The sequence below is a fragment of the Triticum aestivum genome, chromosome 2D, assembly GCF_018294505.1.
Source record: "Triticum aestivum cultivar Chinese Spring chromosome 2D, IWGSC CS RefSeq v2.1, whole genome shotgun sequence".
NCBI classification, from domain to species: Eukaryota; Viridiplantae; Streptophyta; class Magnoliopsida; order Poales; family Poaceae; genus Triticum; species Triticum aestivum.
Window position 1 is genome coordinate 626536635 of NC_057799.1, and position 5150 is coordinate 626541784.

Sequence of the window (5150 nt, forward strand, 5' to 3'; positions counted from 1 at the left end):
GCCCGACCCCGCCGCCCTGCGCCGCGCCGCCGCGTGCCCCGCTCCTCCTCCGCCGCCTCGCCGTCTCCTCCGCCGTCCCGCGGCCCCTCCTTGCCCTCGCCGGAGCTCCGTGATGTTGCTGATTTCTGTGACTTAGTCATTTCTGCCAAGTCTGAAACTGATATATTGTGATGCTATGCAAACCTGTTGATACCATGAGTTCTATGCATAATCTGGAGATGTTCACTAAGGGTGTTTTGTTACACATGTTATGCTCTATCCATCCATGCCCCTGTTTTCATTTATGGAGTGCTCTAGCATGTATTAGTCTTGCTCTACTTTTGCTATAAAATGTTCCTGGCAGATTATTTACATGTTAATCAGTTTTGCCATGGTTGTTGTTAGTGATCCAAGCATGCTATGAACTTGCTCTTGCCATGGTTAACTTCATGAACATGTCATATTTCTGTAGGTATGCTTGTCTTGTCATGCAATACTTTGTAATGAGTGATTCGAGCTCGCAAAGATGCCTTCACAATTCTGTTTATGCCATGCTCAGTTTTTCTGCTAAGTCTGAACCTGGTAATAAAACTTGCTATGTTTACATGGGTGCCATCATATCTTCTGTGCCTTTTTGGCTCATGCTCAGTAAGGGACTTTTGTTCCAAGCAATTAGTAGATTCACGCCATGCCTTTGTTTGCTATGATATGTTCATGTAGCATGTTGTTTGATGGCTCTCAACTTTGCAACCTGATGTTATTTCTGTCTTGTCTAGTGAAATACTGCTAAGTCTGTAAAACTGTTATTATTTGCAATCTTGCCATGTCCTTTTGAGCATGTTCTAGTGATTTTTGGAGATAGCTCAGTGTTCATGTATTGTAATGCTTTACCTGTAAATCATGTCCATGCCTTTTGTTTTCATGTTGTGGTGATGTAGCATGTTGTTTTGATGCTTGCAATATGCCTAGTTGCTGTTTTGGACAGCATGCCCTTTAAGCTTGTTTCATGTGTATGTGTTGAACCGTTGCTCCGGTTTGAGTGTGCTCTATATGAAACTTGATTAGTTTTGCATGTAGTTTCATGTTACCTTGTTGCATCCATGTTTTGAGGTGTGTGCTTGATGTTTGAATGCATTTTGCATCGATGCCATGTTTAACTTTTTGCTCATATCTTCTAGGCCGTAGCTCCGAACATAATGAACTTTATATGTAACTTGACTAGAATTTCGTGTAGATCATCGTGGTGCATCTTAACTTGCTGTTTAACAACTTGAACATAAGGTTTATTCAGATCGGGACCAATTTCGAAATTTGCATATGGGGACTTACCGGAATTGCTATATGTTGTTTCCGGCCTCATTTAAACTTGCTTTGATGTGTTGTTCTTGTATGCATCATCTCTTGCCATGAGTAGCTTCATGTAGACTTGTCATGAATCATACTTGGTTGAGCATCATGCCTTGTTTATGTGTGGTGTATTTACCATGTTGTGTGCTTCTTCTCAATAGTTCCCGTTTCGTTGCGATCGTGAGGATTCGTTCGTCTACGCTTGGTTCGTCTTCGTGGCTTCATCTTCTTCATGGACTCGTTCTTCTTCCTAGCGGGATTTCAGGCAAGATGACCGTCACCTTGGATCTCATTACTATCATTGCTATGCTAGTTGCTTCGTTCTATATGCCGCGTTACCTACCACTTGCTTATCAAGCCTCCCAAATTGCCATGAACCTCTAACCTTTGTCACCCTTCCTAGCCAATCGTTGTTTGGCTATGTTACCTCTTTTGCTCAGCCCCTCTTATAGCGTTGCTAGTTGCAGGTGAAGATGAAGATTGCTCCATGTTGGATTATGTTTATGTTGGGATATCACAATATCTCTTATATTATTAATGCATCTATATACTTGGTAAAGGGTGGAAGGCTCGGCCTTATGCCTAGTGTTTTGTTCCACTTTTGCCGCCCTAGTTTCCGTCATATCGGTATTATGTTCCCGGATTTTGCGTCCCTAACGCGGTTGGGTGATTTATGGGACCCCCTTGACCGTTCGCCTTGAATAAAACTCCTTCAGCAAGGCCCAACATTGGTTTTACCATTTGCCACCACCTATACCTTTCCCTTGGGAGTAATTAACCCGAGGGTCATCTTTATTTTAGCCCCCCGGGCCAATGCTTGTCTAAGTGTTGGTCCAAACTAGAGCACCATGCGGGACCGTCCCTTGGTAACTTGGGTTATGTTGGTACCTGTACGCTTAGCTTCTCCGGTGTGTCCTGAGAACGAGATACGTGCGACTCCTATCGGGATTATCGACACATCGGGCGGCTTTGCTGGACTTGTTTTACCATTGTCGAAATGTCTTGTAACCGGTATTCCGAGACTGATTGGGTCTTCCCGGGAGAAGAAATATCCTTCGTTGATCGTGAGAGCTTATCATGGGCTAAGTTGGGACACCCCTGCAGGGTTTGAACTTTCGAAAGCCGTGCCCGCGGTTATGTGGCAAATGGGAATTTGTTAATATCTGGTTGTAGAAAACTTGAAGTAAATTCTTCTAAAATACACCAACCGTTTGCGTAACCATGATTGTCTCTTTTCGGGGATGTTCGAGAGGAGAACACGGTTTTTGGGTTATGTTTGACGTAAGTAGGAGTTCATGATCACTTCTTGATCATTACTAGTTGACGACCGCTTGCTTTGCCTCTCTTCTCGCTCTTATTTGCATAAGTTAGCCACCATACTTGCTTAGTCGCTGCTGCAACCTCACCACTTTACCCCTTCCTTACCCATTAAGCTTTGCTAGTCTTGGTACCCATGGTAATGGGATTGCTGAGTCCTCGTGGCTCACAGATTACTACAACACCAGTTGCAGGTACAGGTTATGTGATGATCATGACGTGAGAGCGATGTTTACTTGTGTTGGAGTTCTTCTTCTTATTCATCGATCTTGGGTTAGGTTCCTAGTCGGCAGCCTGGGCTAGTATAGTGGATGTTGTTCGAGTTTCTGTTCATGCTTCATCCGTAGTCGGATGTTGATCTTGTATATGATGTATTGATGCATCCTTGCGGCATTTGTATGCCTTGTATGTATCCCCATCTATTATGTATTGTTGATGTAATGATATCCACCTTGATAAAACGTCTTCAAGATGCGCTTCTATCCTTGGTGGGACCTTCGAGTTCCTTTAGGATAGGGTCGCATCTTGGGCGTGACAAGTTGGTATTAGAGCCTCGACCGACCATAGGAGCCCCCTTGATTGATCGTGTAGTTTGGCCGATGTCGAGTCTAGAAGAAAACTTTTTCGGAGTCTAGTTATATCGGAGAGTAGGAATTCTTTTTACTCCTCAGCCCCTTCGTCGCTCTGGTAAGGAATCTTGACGTAGGTGTTTCGACTTACTTCTCTTCCCCTTCAAATTTTTCTTTAGGATCACGCGGTTAGTTTTTGTGCGTTGTCCATCCTCTTTTCATCCGGTGCATTTCTCTTCGAGTGGTTTCGATCCTCGTCATCTTTTGCAAGATCAGTCCTCAGTGCTTTCTCAACCGATGTTGTTTTCCCCATCCCAAGTTGTTTTCTTTTCCCACCCGCCCACCCTTCTTCTTCTCGGAACCGGAGTCCACAATTGAGTATCCATCCTACTCATGCGAAGCCTTTGCATTCTCTCCTCAATCATTTCAACCGGTGTTTTTTCTCTTCAAGTTACTCGTCGATTCCCCGTTCCAGTTGCCTTGTTTTCCCGCCCTCCCACCCCTTTTATTCCGGACTCTGAGCCTTTATTCGAGCAATCAATTTCATTCGTGCGGAGTATCTTCAGTCTTTCCTCAATTTTCTCAACCGGCGAATTCTCGTCGACTTCATCAATGTTCGTCTCATTTCCTTTTCCGGTGGATCCAATGCAAGTTTTTCGGTGTTGATCGTATTCTTTTCCTTGACCGAAGTGTTTTCCCCTTGCTCGTTCCTCCTCTCGCCATTCTATTATCCCGGAGTGTTGAAGACATCTCAGAAGATTATGTTTGCATTCAATTATTTCGAGGTTGTCACCTCATTCAAATCTTTCAATTGTTCCGGTGCATCATTTCTCATTCAACAATCCCTCTCAACGGTGTTTCTTTTTAGTGGGCCCTAACCCACAGGTCTTTCCTAGGATCTTACCTGACTCTTCTGATTTTCCCAGAGGTATTCTCTAGTTCTTTTGAAATTTGACGTAAGTATGAATTTCATCAGTCATATGCCTTCTCCAAGTTCGCTTTCAAATTCTTTCATGTTCGGGTCAACCTTTCCTCTTTTCATTCTCCCGGAGTATCTCAACTATTTCAATGGTGTCCTCGTCGTCATTCTCAATGCGTGAAGACTGAAGTAGAGTTTTCCCTAAATCTTGTCCATTCTCCCGAAGATTCGCGGTGCTAGCTCGATGTTACCCTATCAAATTGTTTCTAGTCGTGCAATTCTCTTCATCCATCCGGAGTATTTCAGGAGTTGCTTTCTCTCTCGATCATTCGAAGGCCATCTTTTCAGAGATTTCGTCGTTCTACGTTTTCAGATTCATTCTCCAATTATTCTATATCTGTGCCCCTTCGTTCGTCTCAATATCCTTCCGGTTCTTCGTTCAAGTGTTCTTCAATTGGTTCGCGATCTCTTCGTTCTTTTGTCTCTAATTCCCTCATGTATCTTTGTGCTTTTCTAATTCTTCCTGGCGATTCATCCTCTTTTCTTCGTTCATTTTCATTTCTAACGGTGGTTCGTTCAAGATTCCTTTTTTCTTTTGTAATCACATCAACTAATTCGTTCTTTCCAAATCCTACCGGTGGTTCAAGAAGACTTTCTCAAATTTTCGTGCTATATCCCACCTTAATCTTTTCTAACGCGAATAAGTAGTATGCAAAAATCCATTGCTTCGCATTAATTTAATTGGTGGAGGATAAGCATAACGTAATTCTTATTCTTCTTTCATCAAGTTGATTAATTCCTTCCTTCGGAGATTGTACATGTTGAATAATTTCTCGGTTCTAAGTTGTTCGTATTTTCTTTTCCGGAGTTCCAAGCTTCTCGCTTGTTCCGTCGCGAAGCCCCATCTAAATCATCGCAAGACTTTTATCTTATTCTTTCCATCCCTCAATTCAATCTCATCATCCTTTGTTACCGGAGTATCTCACGGTGGTTCGTAAGGATTTAATTCATTCTTCAAG